The sequence below is a fragment of the Stomoxys calcitrans genome, chromosome 2 (assembly GCF_963082655.1).
Source record: "Stomoxys calcitrans chromosome 2, idStoCalc2.1, whole genome shotgun sequence".
Taxonomy (NCBI): Eukaryota; Metazoa; Arthropoda; class Insecta; order Diptera; family Muscidae; genus Stomoxys; species Stomoxys calcitrans.
Genome location: NC_081553.1, coordinates 149,302,930 through 149,325,964, shown reverse-complemented (window position 1 = coordinate 149,325,964; position 23,035 = coordinate 149,302,930). Strand labels below are relative to the sequence as shown.

General features: G+C 41.1%; 1 protein-coding gene across 3 annotated transcripts in view; it reads left to right on the top strand.

Moving 5' to 3' along the window:
• LOC106084619 (uncharacterized) overlaps window positions 1–23,035 on the top strand; it is a 179,906-nt gene that overhangs the window by 16,970 nt on the left and 139,901 nt on the right. For 2 of the 3 annotated variants that reach the window (XM_059363973.1, XM_059363972.1), the window contains exon 1: window positions 9,575–9,834. The exons of the other annotated variant lie outside the window; for it this stretch is intronic. The gene's annotated coding sequence lies outside the window, so the exon portion shown is untranslated. Of the gene's footprint in view, window positions 1–9,574; window positions 9,835–23,035 lie in introns of those variants that run through there. 3 annotated transcript variants of the gene reach the window in all.

Below are 23,035 nucleotides of genomic sequence, written 5' to 3'. Positions count from 1 at the left end.
TTTTAGTTCTGGCAATCTGCTCCTCCGTACATTTACAGATTCGTCAATCGAAAATTTGACGAAATGTCGAAGATGATGGCATAGGACGAGTGTTAGGGATTGCATTTAACTTACGCTTGAGTTTTGCCTTTGTGTCGAAAAACGATGTAAGAAAATCACAGCGAAGAGTTTGGTCCATATCAGATCCACTAATTTCTTCCAACAGCGATAAGGACTTATCGAAATGCGAATTCAAATTTTCGACATAGTCCAAACGAACGGCGAGAGCGGTGTCATCTAACTTGTTCTACTCGTCATCCGTCAGACGAACGTTGATGTCTGCTAATTGCTTACCAATAGATTTAACTCTATTCATGCACTGGGTAATCTCGGATGATCCCTCGGCGGATTCTTTGGTTGATGGCGATGTGTTGTCTGGCATGATTATGTAAGTGTCAATCGCTAAGTCAATAAGCGATAGGGCTAAAATTTGCTATCACTGCTCTAAAATCCGAATTGAAATTAGAGCCAGCAGTAATCCAAAATTAGACGTGCGATCCAATCAAATCAATGAATTATATCCGAATTGATATTAATTCTCGAAATGTTGATTTAAAGCTGGATCACGTCGGGGTCACCAAATGTTAGAGCCTGTAAGCTTTTTTACAGGCTAGTGCAAAAAGTAAAACAAAAAAAGACTTCAAATTGTTGCGATCGAAATCGATTGATTTATTTGAGTTCTGCTTAGCAACTGAACAAAATTTAAAAATCAATTTCTTTTGGGCATGCAAAAAATATGCAAAAAATGTTCATATATATTTTAAAGGTAGACCGCTAGGTTTTTATGGCCCTTAATGATGTTAATATGTACGTTTCCAAACTCCGACGCATAGATAAAACATACACAGATCGACGTACATATAAACACACAGCAAACCATACACAGATCGAGATACATAAAAATGCTCAGCTAACCATACACAGATCGATGTACATATCAATGCATGTTAAGTCATACACATATCGATGTACGAACATATGAGTGGGCGAGTGGCTAGTGACGAGTAATATGCAGTCGCTGCATAAATCTATGCAGTTGGGTTTGCTCCTGGTATTTATTGCTGCTACTGGTGGTTCTGCTACTTTGACTGGCACAGTGGCTTCTCTGAACAGTATTTTTATTGGTATAAGTTAAATAAGCACAACTTCCAAAAGAATTTGCCAGCATCTTCCACTTGTTTCAAAATAATGATGTTGTAATTGCAAGACCAAAAGCACAACACTATCTTTCGCAATAGTTATTACTTCGTACAGATTTATTGCAATAGTTTGCTATGAAAGAAACATGTTTTATTTAGGCTAGGTTAGGTTGAAAAGAGGGTGCAGATATTAATCCGCCCATGCCACTATGGACATACACTTGAGCCAGTAATGGGCTTGTTGTGCGCTCTAAAAACTATAAAGTAACGTCTAAAAAGAAAATTTTAAGTTAGGAATTCAGTGCTACTTACAAAATCCTTAATTGTTTTCAATACCACTCCCCTAATTGGTCTATATCTGATATTGTGTCTCCACCTAAGTGCCAGTATCTGTTGGACGAGAAAACCATGCTATCACTTGCCGCACCGATTTTACATAAGTAAGCTCGTAGTCCTATGTGTCCCGTTATGATACCAATAGCTATACTGACATCCTTCATGCTTCCTTTCAGTAATAGCCTCGTCTTCTCCCGATCTGGATCCCCTCATAGGATTTTCGCCGTCCTATCGACCGTTTCGCTGTTCCACAAGGTTGCATGCGCATTCGTCGCCCACTCCCTTAACTCGGACTGCGTCGACCCGAAAGGCTTCTAGTTAACCAAGTTTATTGAAGGCTGTTGTCTGGCCTTCACCGCTAAATCGTCTGCCCTTTCTTTTCCCCTTACTTCGTTATGGCCCGGCACCCAAACGATGCGGATTTTGCCATCCTCAGCGAAGGCGCCAATCTCCTTCTTACACTGCAAGACTAATCGTAACCTTAGCGTCCTGGTTGTTATTGCCCTTATGGCAATTTTACTGTCCGTTAAGATAATCACACTCGACGTCCTCGCGTTAGCACCACACCACTTCACGCATTCCGTGATCGCCCGGATCTCCGCCTGCAGGATCGTATTATGGTCAGGCAGTCTAAAACAGACGTCAGTCCATGGGTTCTCAATGTAAACCCCCAGGCCCACTCTGTCCTCTAGGTTTGATCCATTCGTGTAACATGATCTTCCAGATGGAAATACTAGGGTTCCGTCAATCCAAGACTGTGACGATAGGAGCAGTGCCTTGCACTGGACTTCAAGGTTCATCTCAGGTATCCGATCGGAAACCTCTCCACTTCCTTCCAGGTTTCCTATCGTCGCCTCGATTATACCGCGATGGTATGAGCTGCTCCCATCCTCAATCCATTCTCCCATCGCCTTAAGTCTCATAGCCGCAGTGGCTGCCCCACACTTAATCTGTATGTCAATGGGCCGGATATCTAGAATAGTGTCCAGTGCCCTAGTGGGCGTGGTCCTCATCGCTCCGCCTATGCCAAGACAACATGTTCTCTGAACCTGTTGTATGGTCCTTATGTTTCACTTTTTCTCCACAGCAGTCCACCAAACTACTAAGGCGTAGGTTAGTATTGGTCTAATCACGCTCCTGTAGATCCAGTGGACTATCCTAGGATTCAGGCCCCATTTCGAGCCTATGGCCCGTCTACATAGTGCCCAACATCTGTGAGCCTTCTCAGTACTGTCCTGAATGTGACACTTTCAATTCAGTTTCCTGTCCAAGATCACATCTAAGTATTTGACCGCGTCAGACATCGAAATCGTGGAAACGTGATACGATAAATTGGCCCCCATTCGTCTTCCTCGTGAACAGGCATATTTATTCTTCTCTGGGTTAACATTGAGACCTCTGGGTCTAGCCCAGTCATACGTCATATGCAAGACCCTTTCGGCCCTTCTGCATAGCTCGTTCGGTTCCTTACCCCTTAGAAGTATTATAACATCGTCTGCGGGTTCAAATCCCTCCTCAGTCAGCATCCGTAATAGATCATTTATGGTGGTCATCCATAGGAGTGGCGATAAAATGCTCCCTGTGGAGTGCCCTGTACCACTTTCTTCCTTATATTTATGCCATGAAACACACAATTTATCCACCTGTTCCTTAGCATATTGTTTATTCAGTCACTAAGGACAGGGTCCATCCGGTACTGGTCTAAGGATTGGATGAGTGTGTCGGTCCGCACATTGTTAAAAGCCCCCTCGATGTCAATGCATACCGCCAGTGCGTAGGTTTTGGCATCGAAGGATTCTTCTATTTTATGCACAACCTCGTGCAGGGCAGTCTCCTCCGACCTTCCCTTGACATAGCCATGCTGTTTGTATTTGAGCAATTCGCTGGATGTCATACTCTTTATCATTGTGTCCACAATACGTTCCATGGTTTTGAGTAGAAAGGACGTACATCTTATGGGTCTGTAGGCCTTTGGTGTCGCATAACTTGCCTTGCAGGGCTTGGGTATAAACACCACCCTTGCCTCCTGCCAGGCTTTCGGAGTATATATATATAGTCCTAGACACGCTGTGAAAATTTTGGAACCCACCAGTGCAGACGTAATCCTGTAGACATTTACGTCAATGTCTTCCATGCTTGGACAATCTAAATTATCTTGCCCTAGTCTTTTTCTAAGTAGCCTTCCGAATTTTGGCCAGTTGGTTTTCAACTTATTCCGGAAGCTTATCGGATTCGGCGCTGGCCGTGCTATTCTAAACCTAATGTAGCGATGGTCAGGGAAAGCGTGTTCCATGGAGAAGCTCCAATCCTGAACCTCATCGATTAGATTTACCGAACATATCGTCAAATCTAATACCTCCTCTCTAATCCTATTAACAATGGTAGCGGTAATATCAGTATTAAGTGTTATTAAGTCGTAAGTATTCAAGAACTCTGCCAGGGCTTGGACCCGATTATTAGTGTTGGTACTACCCCACGAAATGTGGGGAGAATTCGCATCGCACCCTATTAGTACCTCGTTTCCTGTCTGTTTTGCTTTCCTCACCAGCCGTTGCAGCTCCGACGTGGGTGGCGGTGTCGGAGAGTCGAAAGGCAGAAAAGGTGATGCCAGGTATGCTCCCTGTCTCACCACTGTTGCATGCGATGTTGACAACTCTGTAGAAAATATACAATTCAAATTTTTATGGCAAATAACGCAGGCCCTCGGCCGAGTACCAGTGTTAGCATAGAATAGTAAGTAGTTGATATGGTTCGGTCCAGAAACTTTGTTCCGGGTCGTCCATGGCTCCTGAATTAAGGCAATATGAATCTCGCCCTTGCTGATTTTCTCCATCAGAGCCCGTGTAGCCGTCTCGCTCCGGTGGAGGTTTATCTGGATGACCTCAATCATTGGTCCTCCCTTAGATTGTCATCTTGGGAGTAGGTGATGATCTCACCGTCTGCCCCCTGTTCTTTAGACTGCATTAACTTTCTTGTCACTGCACTGCCTGATGTCATCGTTTTAGAATATTTGCCTAGTCTAGTCTTCCAACTTTTTATAAAGTCGGTAATGGTTCCATTTTCGGGTCCCTGTTCGTTAAGCTTTATTAACGATGACGTTTCAATACTAGGATCTTTGCATATCTTAGCCTTCCAAATCTTAAGTAAATTGGCTTCTTGGGAGTAGGTGATGATACCTTTAACGGCTCCATGTTCGTTGGGTTGCATTGAGTCTCCTGTCGCTGCGCTGCCCTATGTTTCAATATTAGAATCTTTGCCTATCCCAATATTCCGAATCTTAAAGTCGGTGATGGGTCCGTCGTCGGGTTCCTGTTTGTTAGGCTGTGTTGGGTCTCTCGCCACTGCACTGCCTGATATTTTAGTATAAGGATCATTGCTGTTCTTAGTCTTTCCAATATTGAGAGATGCCGTGATTGTCTCGTTGTCGGTCCCTTGTTTGTTGGGCGGTGTTGGGTCACATGCCACTGTACGGCCTGATTTCGCAGAATGAACATTTCTGCCTATCCTAGTCTTCCCAATTTTGAAAAGACAGCTTTTCCCCCGTAGTGACACAAATTTAGTTTTAGCCAAACTTGTCACGGAGACTTGCTCAATGCCAACCACAAAGAGAGTCCTTCCCCCTTCTCCTCCCTGTGGAAGACCTCCTTCATCTCTGCGACCAAACCTTCGTTTTGCTTGTCCAAGACTCGCAAAATGCGTTCCTTCGCAAATTTACTGCCCCATCCCTTGATGAAGAATGTAGCCTTTGTGAGCTGAGGGATATCCACCTTTCTCACAAGGTCGAGCTTTGCGCCCTCCCAGGGAGCGTGAATACCTCTGACGAGCTGTTTGACGGTATCAATACATTCCGCCAACGCAAAACGCAGCGTAAAGATGTCCCCTTTAAACTCGCAGCTCATCATTTGTATGGGTGGACCCTCTACAGAGTTCCACACATGTTCAAAAATCCGAACGTTAAATAGATCCTCGATTTGGGACCGATGATCTGGTGGAATCCTACCGGATGCACAGCCGATGTTGATGAATGCATAAGTCAGCTCATCTCTGTTGTGCTTCCTTGCCACTCTGGTATAAGAGGGCGGCTCCTTACCATTCTCAGCGACCATCTTCCCCTTCCGTGATGACTGTGGCCTCTTTTTGGAAGTCACAGTCCTCCATGAAGACTCAGGGGCCGTGCGCGCTTCTTTCTTTCCTGTTCCAACTTTGTCTACCTCAGTAGGACACTGTCTGGAGTCTCCATTGCGGGATGACTGGCTTGGTTTTTCTAGAGTACTTGAAAACAGGGAGCTCTTTTTCTTCTTCAGTGTTTTAGCAGTGTTATGCTCTTCTGGAGATCTGATTCTTTTTCAGCTTCCATAGAAGTGCTTGGAATGTCAGTTCTATGCCTTCCAGCATCCTGCACTTTTTTCCTATTACGCTGCCGGTACATACTCCTCTGTCTCCTTCGTCGTGCACCGGATAGCTTTCTCGGATCTCTGCTTGTGAGCTTAGCAAAGCTATCGCTGACTTCTGCTGTCATTCCTGCCCTGCCTCATCTCTCGATTCGGCTGCGTTGACTGTTTCATTGACACAGTCGCTGTCTGAATCTGAGTCAGAAACACCACCTAAACTTGAAGGCTGGGGATGAACTGTGCATCCCTCTGGCTTATCCGTCTCTTCCTCATTAATTAGTCTGACGACTAGTTGTGCGCTTGAAGCATTACTCTCGACTACAGGTGCCAAGGCACCCACATCTATAGGAGGGGAGGACAACACGCTACGGTCAGACGCCACCACCGCAGATGTTGAGTCTTTATAGTCTACTTTTAGCCTACTCCAAAAGGCTTTAATTTTTTTTCGGAATAGGTAGTACCTATTCCGAGATACGGATATATATATATTTTTTCTTTGTGAAGCGAAATAAAAACACGTCCGCTTCACTCAACGGCTACAAAACAATAAGTTTTAACATGTTTTATTTATTTCAGAAGTATATTTGTTTATATATATACACAAATTCTTTTTTATTTATGCGTCCACAAATACCAAACTGTTTTCCATCACTAGTAAGTACAAAGCTAGATCACAAACACTAAGAAACACTTAGTTACAATTAGAAGTTAAGCGATAGCGATTATTTTCCGTAAGGAAACGGCTTGTTGCGCAGCGATTGTGGTTGTGCTCTTTTTGGGCGTCGTGAAATATAAATTATCCCTAGATGAAAAAACAAATTATAGCGAAACGAACATTTTTCATCAATATTTTTCTCTTATATCTTTATATGGAGTTTCACCGCGAAAACCGAATATAGAAGCAACCTTTAAGCGAAATTTTTTCATGATAACTTTTTTAGATAAAGGTAGGTATCAGGATGCACTTATCTTGTGAGGTCATGCGTACAGCTGAGTACAATTTTTTTATTTTTGTTCTGATTTCGTAGTAAATATAAATGTCAAAGGCTTTATAACACATCCGAGATTTTTTCTAAAATCTAAAAAATATGTTCTGTTTTATCCAATATTCCACATATAAGCAACAAAACAGTGTTACAATGAAGAAAATACAAATATAAAACACATTTGAGGAAGTTAAGTAGTAAAACAAAGTTTATTTCTAAAACCACTTTGACATTTCAATTTACGGCATTTGCCTCTCAAGGTAGTTTCGTTGGCATTAAATTTTTGTTGTTGTGCTAATGACGCTACCTCTTAATTGTGCTATGGGTAGGTATTAAGATCGTTGACTATAAAAATTTTTCACAAAACATTGTTTTCTTATAATAGGAATCCTCAAAAGACATTGTTTTCCAATAAAAGGACATATAGGCAACACATCCATCATATGTTTTACCACAAGCTCAAGTTGAAAAACGTTTCGTCCACGCTTTTGTTTCTGTTTGTTTGCCATGAGGTGGTAACGCCATATGCCAATCTGTCAAAACAATACAAAAAAAAGTGGTGGTTCGTGTGTGTACGTGTGCAGATAAAATGAGAGAAAGAGAAACACAGACAACGGGATTTGGATACAACTCTGGCATTTTACAATTCCATCCTTCTTTAATTAACACTGCACAGAATTGACATCTTAATACCGTCAAACTGGCCCGTGATTTTCAGCTGCTCGCGTGAAACCCTTTACACTGCTCTTGAAATACTGATTTAATAGCTCGATCATCTGTTTTCCCTTTATAAAATAAGCTGACGAGAGCCTTAAATCCCTATTTAAATGGAATTTGAGACCACATTTATTAATCCACCTTGGTATTGTTTTGACAAACGTATAAAGAAGTCAAATAAAATTTATTAAGATTTCTGCACGCAATTTTATAAACAGTTGTTATTAATTTGATTTTGCCATTCACAATTGATAATTTCTGCGCGTGGCCACACAAATTTGTGAAAAACATATCATAGCAATCCTAACGACAGATGTTGTACAGAAGCTTGCACTGGTAATTTATCCAGAACTTCGCTGTCCTGTAGTGGAATTCAGTAAAGTGTTTTAACGAAAATTGTTGTTGTCAATAGCCACTTTTAACAAAAATAGACATTATTAAAATTAGCTTTTTCGCTAACGAATGGAAATTCGTTAACTAAACGACGGTCAATTATTTGGTGTTTAATTTAACGAATTATTGGGTTGTTCAAAAAGTTGCGGATTTTTTAAAAGAAAGTAAATGCATTTTTAATAAAACTTAGAATTAACTTTAATCAAATATACTTTTTGACACTTTTTTTCTAAAGCAAGCAAAAGTGACAGCTGATAACTGACAGAAGAAAGAATGCAATTACAGAGTCACAAGCTGTGAAAAACTGTCAGATTTTTGTTTGCAATCTCTTTGTTGTCATCTTGTTTCTCGCATATTCTCCGCTCATGTACGCACACAGATTTCTTTGTGTGTGTTGGCAAAGCGTCGATCATATTGATGGTAAAATGGCGGGTTGACCCATATGATTTGTGTTTGATGTACAAATGAGACCATCTTTAATTGTTTCGCCATGTGTGGTAGCGTGTGTATCTTATGGCAGGTACTATGTTCGTTTTTCGTGATTACTTTTTTAGATAATAGATTTTCAAGGAAAAAACTTGCTGATTTCATTCAGCAGGACATTTTCTCACTACTTATAAAAAAAATTTATAAAAGTATTATGTTTTCATTGATATATTTGTAGTGTTTCAAAAAGTAACCGTGAAAATGTCTGTGTTTGAACGAAACAAATATAGTACCATCCTTTAAGGCTGGCACCATGACATAATTACCAGGTAGTGTACCGTAAACGGCTGAGTACAATGTTTTCTCGCGAAGTGCAGTATCTGTCAACGAGTTAGTTAAGAACCATAACACACCCAAACAACGAAAAATGCCGCGAACTAGTTACATAAACAAAATCAGGGTTGCACTCTTCACAGATTTTGACAGACAGTGTAAATGAATATATCTTGGCTGGTACTATTGGGTGTTCGTTTTCCACAGTTGAAAACACACATTTTTCACGGTTACTTTTTTGAAACACTACAAAAATCTCAATGAAAACATAATACTTTTATGAAGATTTTTTCATAAGTAATAATGGAATGTCCTACTGAATAAAATCAGCATTTTTTTTTTGCTTCAAAATCTAAAAAAATTTATTAAAAAACGAACATAGTACCAGCCATTAAAAAAAAAATATCCGCAAAAGTTTATGCGTATAAATTAGTATTGATAGCACTTTTTGAAATAATTGTGGTGTTTTTAAATTAAGAAAAGAAGAATTTCAGGCTATGAGAATTATTTATTGTTTTTGTCGATTCCTTTGTGCTTTTCGTTTTTTGGGTAGAGTTGCCAGAGTGAAAAAATAGATAAAGATTTCTGTGAACGAGGAATTAGAGAATGCCATAATCGTTAGTGTAAACGCTTTTTTTTGTCGGAATATTAAGCGATGTTCGTTATAAGTTACAGAACTGCGGTACTGGATGATGTAATGTTCATACAAATTTCATTGCACTGCGATATGTAGTACTAAAATAAAACACAGCTAATGTTAATAATTCATATGTACCGATTACTGAGGATCAGGTACAAAATACTTTGTCGTAATTCCATTTTGGTTTAGTGAACATTTTTTTGACCAAGAAAAATTTGATCAAATGGTCACAAAATAAAAGGTTTTTGTACAAAATATAATACCAATCTGTAAAATTTACTTTGCGTATAAAATGAACATCAGTTTATAGATAAAACAGTGTTTTAACGGAGTGTGAAATATATTGTGTTGTTCGCATTATAAGGTGTATATTGCCATTGTTGTCATAATTATTTTTTTCTGCATGTGGAACGATTGGAAGTAAAATGCAGTAGGTAGGTGTCCAAAACCAACGAAAGAAAACGAGTCCAAATATACATATTTATTGTATCGAACATTGTTTTTATAAATGTTGTTTAAGTTAGCTCCAACAATTAGTCGGGTTTTTTCAAAGAAGTATACGATTATTGTAAATTTCTAAAGAGGAATATGTGTACCACTGTGTGAGTTATATAGATATGTAAATGGATTCCACATTTAAGGGGAGACAACATTCATGTAAAACGGTGGCCAAAGAACAAAAAGGCCAAAAACGTACACAATTATTTTTGCTTATTATATTTTATACTCAGGAACTAACGTGGATTTACGGACCAGAGGGGAATGAACACGCACGTCCTTTGTGGTTCGTTCCATAAGTAATGAATGTATTCATAAATTACTTGAATGCAAATTTGCAAATGTGTATTTGATATAAAAATATGTAGTCATTAGTTCTCAATTTAGCATCAGTCTAAAAACTAACGGCCTTATTCACAAAACTTAATGTAGATTTGAAACAGATTTATTTGTCATATTTCGTTTAATAGAATTGTCATTTTAAGATTTCAAAAAGTTTTGTGAATAAGGCCGTAAACTTCGTACTGATGTTCATTTTATACTCTGTCAGCACCATACACATTCGAATGCAGAAAACTACTGTTTCTATACATGGCCGATTCCATGCGATCCAAATCAAGATCGACTTAAATCCAAAGCAAGGAGTGGTTTCTACATTCTTGCAAGTAGTCTTATGCCCATATTCACAATACTTATTTTAACCTTAAAGTAGGATTATTTGACAGATTTTATTAATAGAACTGTCAAATAAACCTACTTTAAAGGCTTGGCTATGCTCTCGTAAATGTACCGTAAATGTAGAATAAATGCTGCATCGTAAATTTAAAGAGGAGATTATGTTCATTATAAAACGTAGCATTTGACATTATAAACAAAACAATTGTATTACAATAGCAATAAAGACTCTAAGGTGAGGGAGGGTCTGACGTAGCAAAACTTCAAGCATACCTCAAGGGCAGGTCGGAGGAGACGACCCTCCACCAAGTGGTGCGAGAAGTCGAGATGTCTCTCCTACTGAAGGAGTACTCGATGGCGGCTTTCCTGAATATTGGGAGGGCATTTATTAACGAGGAGATGGGTCGAAAGTCACCACCATGAACCGCAAGAGGGGTCCAATGAAGTTTCTTCCTGTGTGACTGTATGCTACGTGATCCCGGGATTTTCTTTCCCGGGAGGGAGGAATGGGAAGCGAATCCTGTGTTTAAAGAGAATGATATCTCTGTCTTTATAGATAGCTCCAAGATGGAGACAGGGACTGGATTACGGCCATACTCTAACACACAAAATATCGGTACGCCAGTGAGACTGCTGGATGAGTGTATGTTCTTTCGCGAAGAGTTCTGTGCCATAACGATAGCCGCAAAGGAAATTTTGAGAAGTGATTTATAGTTTTCGAATTCAGTATGCATATATAGGAGCCTCAAGGTCGTGGGTTCTAGGACAGTGAGGTCGAAGTTCTTGGCGGTATGTGTGGAATCCCTGAATACACTCCAGTTTCACGACATAGTGCTAACATGGATTAGCGCATTCGACTGCACCGTATTGGCGGTAACCCCCTCTCTCTCTTCTTGTAATTTCTTTTTATCACATATTTAAAATTTTTTCATTTTCTTTCACCACAGGTCAGGTCGAAATTAAATTTTTGGTTTTGAAATTTGTTCAAACTTAAAATTTTGTCAGCTGACGTCAGCGGGACGTAAAATTTAGTTTCCAATTACGGTTGACAGACGTTCGGTAATCATTTGTATATGTATTCATAAGCCAAAACAAAACAGCTGACATGTTTTCCTACATTTACGAGAGCATAACCAGGCCTTAAACCTGCTATACATTTTGTGAAATGGGCAAACATTTTTATATTATTCCTTCTCTAAGCACTTTAGATATGGTAGTAGTCAGCCTTGAAATTAGTATCACATACGTGGCGTAAGATTTAATGATCCCGCCTGTGGGTAGTTTTGCCAATTGTTGCACATCACCAGATATGGGGAAGCTCAGAAGTTAGTGAAAGGGAGAGCTTCTAATCGAATACATTAGTTGTCGCTATCTGGCGATTCGTAATAAAGGAAAGAAATTGAACTTTTAAGCACTATATGTATATGTGACTGCGAAACAATATCCCCAAGCAGTATATCTGCATTAAAAAATTAGAAAGACGGCAGATTGGCTTAAGTTTTGCAATGCCTTCTAGAGTGCAATCCTTTTCAAACCTGTGAAGAAAGTTGAAACTGTGGAGGACATTGATATTGTGATTAATCGGGTTGAAAAATTGCTCAAATCTGCATGTCCTAGCGCCAAACCAATGGGCATGCAATGACTGCCACGGTAGTCCACAGAACTAATTGGTCTAAGGTGTAATTGCAGATGAAGAAACAAGAGCACAGCAGGACTAAGATTAAGCACCCGGTACGGGAAACTATGAGCATCACACAGGCTGAAACATTGAGCTCCAAGATGTGTGGTGTTTTTTGTTGATCGGTCCTTTGGACCGGAACGAGTGACTGCAGTCGCGGACAATCAGCGATATCGAGTAGAAAGTCCCAGTGAGAGGCCTGGTGGTATCGGCTCTATCTTAAATACTGAGTGCTTATGATGCTCGGTATCACAAGGTGAGAAATTGGCGACTTTAAATAATCAATGGCGATCATGTACTCGCGGCGATCGATCTCATAATCGATAGCTTATTAGAGCTTCACGAGGATCGCCACCTCCACATGCAAATGTGGCTACAACAACATCTATTTGGATGAATTAAGAAAAAAGCTTTAAAACCCATACCGAACCAAAATCTGCAGCTTTGTTGTTATTGTAACCACATTTTTATGTGGAGGTGGCGATCCTCATCAAGCTCCTGTAGGCGAGCAAGCTCGTTCCGGTCCAACGCCGCGGGAACAGCGTGGCCATTGGTTATTTAAAGACGCCAATAATTCGCCTTGTCATTTTGAGCTTCATAGGCATACAGTATATGTGCAAGAGCCGGTGCCATCCGACATCTCTTCACTCGATACCGCTAATTGTCTGGGACTGCAGTTACGGCTTCTCCGTATGGCAGATTCCACTATCCGCAACCTGTGGACGCGTCCTGTAGCTTGCAGCTAAGCTTCACGTGACAGCAATGAACACCGCACAGATCGGAACCCAAATTCCAGCTTGTGTGGTGCTCACAGCTATCGCAGCTGTTTGGAACTGTTGTTCGGTCTTTATTTACAATCGGTGTATATTAAATATATTACAATAAAATATGACCAATAGTAAAATGGTCAGTGTAAACATACGGCATCAATAAGCTCTCTCCATCTAGCTCTATCGTTGCCCAAAACACTTGGCTTCATTTCACGATATATAGGTTGCTTCTAACTCTCTTTTTGTAGAGCGAATCTGTGTGTTTCTAGGGCGTCACCACCTTCGCTGCCCTTGCGGGTTCCAGTCTAGGACATTTCGTCGAGGTTGGCGTAGGATATGAACCAACCAAGTCCATTTTCTCTTCCGGATTTCTACATCGGCAGGGGAAGTCTTTGTTCTTATTTGCAATTCTACTTTTGAAATACGATTTTAAAGCGACTTAATCGCTTTTGTCAGGCACTAAGTTATACAATCATATAATTAAAAAGATTTCACACTGCTATGGAAGATTCTTTGTATTATGTGATATGTCACTGCATCTCCACACTTTGTTGAGTTTAATAAAGGCGTTTCCAGCCTTGTTGATACGTTCGCGTATGTCTGCTTTTGTTCCTCCGTACTTTGTTATTTTACTGCCAATATAAGAAAAGTTATCAACATCTTCAATGGCATGGCCGTTTAGAGTGAGCGATGTCAAATTTTTGTTCCTATCTGCATCAATTTGGTCTTAGCTATGTTTATTTATAGGCCTACTTCGGCCGCGTTCTCATTCAAGCGTTCCGCTTTTATTCGTTTAAAACAATGCGCAAAAAGGCATATATCATTCGGAAGACGTTAATATCCCAACGAATGTCATAGGGCGCCTCATCATTTGTCGCCTCTAAGGCGGAATTTAGTGGAAAAGGCTCCCTTTTCCACTGAAACGGAATGAAACTTCTGTATTTCTATACATCTCCCTAATCAGCCTCACGATCTTCTCATGGATGCCCTTTTTCAACAGCATGATCGACATTGATCTTCGCGAAACTGTGTCAACAGCAAGCTCAAAGTCGATTTAAAATATAAGTACGTATTAAATTCTGCAGACTATTTAATGATTACACGCAAGGCGTTAATGTGGTCGCCACAAGATCGTCCTGGCCGATAACTTGTTTATTCTTTCCTCAAAATGTTGGCAAGTGCAGGCGAAATACGCTGCAGAAGAAGACTTGCCGTCAGTTTCTTTATTGCGTTTAGCAATGATATCAATAACCCCTCCAGTTTATACTCTGGATGAGGTCATCCTTCTTTGGGATTGGGACCCTGATACCTTTCTTTCATTCTAAAGGAACATAGAGCGATGGCGCTCCAATTGCTGTTCGGAGTTTGTTAATTACGCCCGTCTTTATCTTTTATTATTGCCGTTAGTTGTTGTTGTTATTGTAGCCATATATTGTAGCGATTCTCGTCAAGCTTTTGTAGGTGAGCAAGCTCATTCCGGTCCAACGGACCGATTGCCGTGGAAACAGGATGGTCATTGGTAATTTAAAGGCGCCAATAATTCGCCTTGTCATATCGAGCTTCATAGGCACTCAGTATTTGTGCAAGATCCGGTACCGCCCGACCTCTCTCTGAGTTCCATACTTCATTTGGAGCATTCCACTATCCGCAACCTATGGACGCGCCCGGTAGCTCGCAGCTAAACTTCTGGTGACAGCAATGAACACCAATATTTCGGCTTGCTCTGCCAGCATATTAAAATATATTCGCTTATCTCTGCGAACTAGGGGTGTGACCAGCGAGGCGGATGCGCGATATTCAGTCCTGGCTGCAGTTTTTGTTACACTTGATTTTGCCGTAGCAGAGCGTTGCGTAGACGTTTCCGGTGTTTTATTTCCCCTATAGATTCGCTGCTTATCCATGGTTTTTGGGATCGTCTAGCAGTGCCTTTGATAGAGGTGGCTGTCTCCTTATAAGCTATTGTTATGTCGGCCCATGTCTAGGTGATATTTTGGAGCTTCTCAGTTAATGCTATCTTGTATTCGCGCGCGGTTTCGGGGTTTTTTAGGCGAAAGAGGTTAGCCTTTGTGCTTTTTGTTTTAGTCCTTTTCACGGGGGCTGGGCGTTGACGTAGAGTGGCCACTAAGAGCATGTAGTCAATGTCGATGTCGGCTCGACATCTAGTTTTTACATGCATCAGCGAACCCAGAAATAGAAAGCACATTATTGCGAAGATTATTAAATTCATAACTTTTCGTTTATTTCTGTTCCGAGACGAGTTTAATAATCGAAGATTTCTTGCAATGGAAAAGAAAAGCCAGAGATCACACCACATTAGCCACTATGGGTTCGATTAGGTTGAAAAGAGAGTGCATATATTAATCTGCCCCATGTCACTATAGACATACACCTAAGCCAGTAATCGGTGAGCTCTAAAAACTAAAAACTAACCTCGAAGAAGATATTCTATGTTAGGAATTCCGTGCTACTTAAAAAATCCTTAATGGTTTCCATGCCACGCCCCTAAGTTGGTTCATGTCTGGTATTGTGTTCCCACCTAAGTGCTGGTATCTGTTAAACGTGAAAGCCGGGCAGTGACAAAGTAATTGCTCCAATGTCTCATCATGGGTTAGTAGTCGCAGTTCCCGGCTAGGAATGATCATATATCGATCCCGGTACGTAAACCCGACTTCAGCACATAAACTTCCGAATCAAGGGTACTTAGAGGTTGGATGTAAAATTACAATCGTAGTCTCACAAGAAATTTTATATATTTATAATGGTAATCAATATAGCTGATCGCAATAAAATCACGATTATAAAAAAGGGTATTAAAAATTAATTTTTACGTATCAAGATTTGTAATTAAAAAAGGCAATGTAATTACGAGCCAATCAAAAATATGTGTTAAAAGTTTCATGTAATCTTATAAAAAGATAAGCATAAGGTTAATAGATAATATGACATTTCATTATAACAGTGATGTAGTACAAACAAACATGTTGGCCATCTCAAAATCTCCCGTTTTAAGTGATCAAACTCAAATTTAAGCCTGCTTTTGAACGTCGAACAATAGTCCAGATGAACAAACGATAATCGCTGGAAATCGAGTCTTTTTTGGTTTGTGTATGTCGAATTAAATTTTTCGCAAGTCAATAATTTCATTTTGACATGCTTACGATTTTTAAATTGCCATATGGTTGTTTCTCCCAATCTACTGCCAATTCGTGTGTACAATTGCGCAACTATATTATGATTTTCTTTGTTTCAATCACACACACAAGCACAAAACATTATAAACATATAAAATTATGAAGTCGAAATAAGGGCTGCGGAGTCGAGCAATTTTTACTCGATTGCGAATCTAGGAAAATTGCTTGACTCCGACTCAGAGTCGACTCCGAGCACTTAATTTTTTAAATTAAAAAAAAAATTCAAAAATTAAAAAAAAAAAAAAATTAAATGCACTTTTCTATCCATCCGTTTAACAGATAGCCGAAATCACGATAGGGTTCGAATGAATGAGACTATCCGTATGAAATTTGTCATAAATATTTCTTAGTGATGTAGGTCGTTGGCCGTTGCAAATGGGTTATTTGATCCAGATTGATTTTAGTTTATAATACTAATCAATCAATTAGCTTATTCAAAACACGGGTGCATGTTTTTAATATTTTTATACCCTACATCACTAGTAGTAGTAGTGCAAGGCAGTGAGAAAGACCCGTTAATAAGCATACCGAACGAATCAGAATCACTTTCTGGTTCGATTTAGTCATGTCCGTCCATGTGCTGTCTGCCTGTGTGTCTGTTTTTCTGTCCATTTTAATTTGAGGCATCTTTTTTATCCTAAAGACGAATCCTATTTAAATTAGAAGAAATCGGTTCAGATTTGGATGGATGGATGTTCGTCTGATTTGGAATAATACTGCAAAAATATCGTCATTTATCAACCGAAACTAGCGAAATAAGGCACGGAGATTTCTCTAGTGACTCTTCTGATCACTAGTGAATTTCATAGAAATCGGTTCAGATTTAGTCATAGCTCCTATATATATGTTTCGCCCGATTTTCACTCCTAAAGCCTTTATCTTCGATCTTCCCAAAATATTGAAAAAACATAGCCTCTATGACCCTTAAAATATGTTTAGATTTTGGTCGAAATTCTACATAGAGACAAGATTTTAATACATGAATCTTAAAATTTTAATTAATTTTTTTCTAAATCATAAAATTGTTTCCAAGCTTAAACTTTAAATTTTAAAACAATATGAAGTTGCAAATATGCAATGCAATTTTTTCTAAAGAAATTTTCAATTACATATTTTTAAAGACAAATGTTTAATAAAAACTTTTCTAATTACTGTTCGGTTTCTGTTAATTCCGCCCGTCTTTATCTTTTATTATTGCCGCTATTTGTTGTCGTTGTTATTTGCTATTCTCGTCAAACTCTTGTATGTGACCAAAGGACCGATTACGGCGAGAACAGGTCCAACAGGAGAACAGATTGGCCATTGGTTTCTTTAAAGGCGCCATTAACTCGCCTTGCCATAACGAGCATCATGGGCACTCAGTATTTGTGCATGTGCCGGTACCGCCCGACCTCTCACTAACACTCTCCGCTCGATACCGATGATTGTCCGCAATTGCCGTTGCAGCTACTCCGTATGAAGCATTCCACTATCCGCAACCAGTGGATGCACCCAGTAGCTCGCAGCTAAGCTTCTCGCGACAGCAATGCACACCACACAAATAGGAGCTAAATGTTCTGGCCTGTGTGGTGATCACAGCTATCCCGTGCCGGGATAATCGGGCACACATCCTGCATGTTGGCGTTTTGCCTTGCCAGAAGGAGTTAAGGTGGCTGAATCTTCCGGATCGTTCTTGGGCAGAATACTTTAGTGTGTATAGAGGTTTGCTTCTCCTTCTAAAATCCTACTTTACCTAAATCCTACTTTTATGGAGCTAGAACTTAAAGCTCTAATAGATATTTCCGGGCCGCGCCGATTTTCTTGGTGTTTGGGGCGGCTGCTGGACATAGTACTGCTGAAAAGAGACTTAAGGATTTATTCCTACTCCTGTGGAGTAGATGCTGCCAAATGTGGCGCCAAGTATTTTTGAAAAATTGCCCACGAATATTCCATTAAGGAACAGGCAGAAGACTTCTTGCGTATAATAGAGTGCCTTTAGTATCCGACTCCGAACGGCTCTAAGAATATTAAATTATGAACCGCATATTTTGAAACCAATGTCTATTCATATACCAATTCTAGAATGCTCGTATTTTGCCAATAAAACCGAAAAACGTATGCAAATATTCTATGGTGGGAACATAACATATTTAAATGGGGGAACTTAACAAAATTTCTACTTGACTTGATAAAAAAGTGAAAAATAACTTCCACACATTTTAATATTAAGAACTGGTACCATTTTTTTTATAAAATAATTAAATTCATAATTTTTTATCCTAGTTCCCTTTTGTTTGTTTGGGGGAATTTTTTTTTTCCTCTAATTCTCCATTTTATTTCGATTCAGAATAGTCACTTTTTTCCCTGGGAAATATTTCCCTTTTTCGAAGTTTTTTTACAATAAGGGAAAGGCGAAAATTGTTATTCAGAATAGAGGAAAAGGTTGTAGGGAATAAACTCCCAGAGAATTGTTATTCAAAATAGGGCTGACAATTTTAATGGCATGTGTTAAGGATAGAATTAAAAAAAATTCTTAACACACAATTCTAGTAAAATGTTTCCTTAATGTAATATTTTGATGAAACTTTTTTTATTATTTTCGTTTGTTTCTCTTTCGAGACGAGCTCAATAATCGAAGATTTTCTTTTGTAATTGGAAAAGGACAGCAAGAGATCGCAACACACACCAACCACTATGGGACACGTTTCATCTTTGGTAAGAAGACTTTAACCATATTAGGTGTGATGGCTTCAAGGGCTGTGCGTTGGTATGTAGCATTTGTATCATATTTATTGCGGAAACGTCTCTATGATACAAATACCCCATGAACCACGCTCGACAGCCCTGTCTATTAGCTGTACTTAAGAAAACTTAAGACAAAATTTTAATAAAACTTTTTATTAATTTCGTTTGTTTCTCCTTTGAGACGAGCTCAATGATCGGAGATTTTCGTCTTTGGTTAGAAGACTTTTCAACCATGCAACATATTTATTGCGATAACGTCTCTATGATACGAATACCCCATTAACCAAGCTCGACAACCCTGTCTATTGCTGTACTTTCCTAATGCATGTGTTCGTGTAATGAGAGATTTTTTGTCTGCAACAATTACACTACTTCCATGGTAGCACACGATTCTGTGCATCTATTGGAAGTTGTATTGATGGCTTCGAACGCTAGACAAAGACAACGGCCCTTGTTGTTACTCCATGTGCCCAGGTTGGAATCCCGGTCGGGCTCTGCCGATTTTTTCAACAAGTCCGAAGGAGTTGTATCCTACGGATTCAACAAGTTGAAACTGAAGGTCTATAGAAGCGGTGGGGTATGGGAATCAGAAGACGACTCAGCAGTTGTTGAGGAACACATGCCTGAGGAACTATCCACTACATCGCTTAAGTCTGGCGGATTGGAGGAGATTGAAAATCACCTGCCAGGAGGGGAAGGCATCGAAACGAAACCCGACAAGCCCTGTGTGGGTAGGTCATCTGAATAGATTGGGCTCAAGGTCATCCGAATGGATTGGGCTCAAGGTCATCCGAATGGATTGGAGGAATGGCCCAGCGGGGAAGGAAGGAACTCACAAAGTGCTCCGACAGCAGCAGCTAGTGAAGCATCTAAGGAGGAATCGTCCACACCGCAAGTGTCCAGTGTCCCGAGGAAGAGTAGTTCCACTGTTTTCTGACCTAATCTTGGATGCGTATGGAAGCCCATCATGACAAGATCTAACGTATCTTGTGAGGATCTAATCCTAGCGAAATCAGAAGACGAGGCTAACGCAACAGTGGTGAAAGTTCTGAATCCTGACTATGGTTCGATTTCTGCTGATAAATCTACATCTTTGTAAAGCCGTTTCGGCGGCACTAAAGGTCCTCCTGATGGCAGGGGGATTTGACATGGTTCTTCCAGGAACCATGGGTGCATGGAGGAATAGTTTATGGACTAAAAATTCCGGGACTTAAACTACTCAGTGGTACGGGGAATGGGAGATACAGAGCCTGTATTCTTGCAAAGAGTAAACTAAATGTTTTTCTTCTTTCGTCACTAAGCCTTGAAGATTCAGTAGTAGCCAGCCATGAAATCAATAATTCTCATTACTGGCTGGCTTCCCTTTATATTGCCACACGATTGAGAGAGAGAGAGAGAGAGATGCCGCCTTAAAGCATTATGTTACTTGTTCAAGCCGCTTCTGCAGGGGAAAAAACCTCATTGTAGGAAATGATCACCAGATATGGGCAGTCCCATGACAGCCGGTTGTACTCACGGGATTGACCCACGGGATTGACCAAACCCTTCATCGGCAAGGGCTGCCGCCTCTGTGTACGTGTTCGTCTTTTTCGTTTTGGGAGAGGCACATCCCGCAGTGCCTTCTCCGAACGCTTCCGGTCCGTGCCGGGATTGAAAAGATCCCCGGACCCTGGTTCTGTTCGGTTTACCAGAACCGCCTCCATCATCGGTCGGTGTTGGTGAGGTGTAACCGGTGCAAGGAGTGGGTACATTTCCGATGGTGCTCTGGCCTCCCTTCACTATGGGAGTATAGTCATACTGGATATTTTGCAAGGTGCTGTGCGAACATAACCAGCAGTGGGTCACAAGCGTCGTCGTCGTCGCCGTCGCCTTCTGCGTCCTCATCGTCGGACTATGAGACCCCCCGACCTCTCCCCTGCGGCAATATACGCAACAGCAGCATCGTTTGGATTTTATGAGTCGGAAGAACATATTGGTCGCTGCGATCCAGGTGACAAAGCTGACCAACACTTGTACACTGTATCCGTGACAACTGAGCTTGCACAGTTGTCAAGAATACAATGTGCTATAGAAGGATCGCTCAAGGAATGGAGGTGGGGGATTGGCCTCCGTTATACACCATTCCGTGCAATAAAGATCCATCTTGTCTGCACCTGGTTCTAGTGACCCCTACATGGAGTGCATGGCTATAGCAGTCAGGTCCGGTACTGCCGAGACATTCTCCCCTAGGTAACAGCCAGCGTGGCATGGCTTCGGCAGAGCAGATTGAAGGCTCCACGTTTTGTGCGGTACATGAGGATGCCTCCACTAGGATTGCGAGGAGGTGCAGCATTTTGCCAGACATTTCTATTGCATCCCCTGATCCCCTTCGAGCGCCAGACGTTTATCAATCAGAAGAAGGCTGACTGGGTTAGCTTCAGAGAGTATACCAATTGCCGCTTCAGTGAACTGCCACCCCCTCGGATGTGCTAGTCGCCGAGAGGAAATTTCGAGACACCATTAACGCAGCAGCCGCTTGCTTTATGCCAGCCGGTCGAATATCCCAAGTGCGGCCCAATTTCCCGGTGCAGGCAGTGGTTCTCGCAGACGAGCGTGATGGGATTCGTTGTATGAACCCCACTAATCCCAGAATCAGCGAGCTGAATATGGAAATAAACAAGGTAGTCGACGAACATAGGCGGAATTTGTGGCTGGAACACTTGGAGCAATGTAACTTAGGCACCGGTTTAGACAAGCTGTGGTCTACTGTTAAGTCACTCTCGAACCTCGGTAGACGAGATTGTGCATCCCGAGAGTGACAGGTCGAGGAGGAGAGCCATTCGCAGTATTCGTTGTCTCCGAGTAGATGGACAGTCATCACAATTTGCCGTGGGCGAAGTTACGAATGTCATCCGTGGCGCCAAATCATCCGAGGCGTTGGCCCCGACGGAATCTCTACATTGATGTTGAAGAATCTGGATTTATCTGGAGTTGAGTACCTTACTCCTCAACCTGTCTTTGAACACTCTTATAGTTCCCGATGTCTGAAAAATGGGCAGAGTCATCCCGCTACTGAAGCCTGGAAAGGTCCTGAGTTTGGGGGATCCGTACAGACCGATCTCCCTTCTCTCACCAGTAGCAGAGACGCTTGAGGCATTACTCCCCCCGACGCTTGAGGCATTACTCCTCCCGAGGAGAATTTCCATTCGCCAGCGATTCGCAGGGTCGCGAATTATCAGAGTGGTCGCCAGTCATTTGTGGAATTTAGGGATAAAAAGTCCAAGCACCGTAGAGTGAAACAGGGAGTTCCCCAAGGTGGGGTGATATCTCCGGCACTGGTAAACCTGTACCTATCCTCCATTTCACCCCCTCGTATCGATCATATGCGATCCGATCGTATCATATGCGGACGATTGTACGATCATGGCATTAGGCCCCACCCATTATTGACATCTGCACTACAAATATGCGTGAGGTGAATACCGAGCTGACTCTGATGGTCGATGCAAAAATGATACCGACCATCAAGTGTCCACACATGCCACAGCAATTTGCGATAAAGTCAGAAGTAGAAACAAGGTCCTTAAGCACTTGGGCTGCAGACAAAGAAACCTTATTGACCACGTACAAAGCAATTGGCCGGTCTGTGGTAAGTTATGCAGCGCCAGTGTGGTCTCGTTAGTTTTGTGACACGCAGTGAAATAATATTCAGATCTGTCAGAATGCCACTTCTCATGTGGACCACCTCCATCAGGAGACAAAGGTCCTACCAGTGCAAAGACATAACTACATGCTGTCTAAGCAATACCTTTTGGGCTATTATCGCAGAGACCATCTAAATCATCATCTTGTGGGTAGATATCCACCGCTTAGAAGCCTTAAGGTAGATCTACATGATCTAGAGCGTGAGGTTCAGCGCTACAAAAGAGAACCTCTAGATCAAGCGGCATATCAAGCAGGTTTTGACCAGTGTTGCCACCTAGAAAATTATTTCCTACCAAAATTTAAGAAAAATCCTACCAAACCGGACCAAAAGCTACCAAATGTTCTACAAGCCAAAAATGAGTTATATGTTTTTATACCCACCACCGAAGAGTTGTCCATTTGGCATTCCATTTGG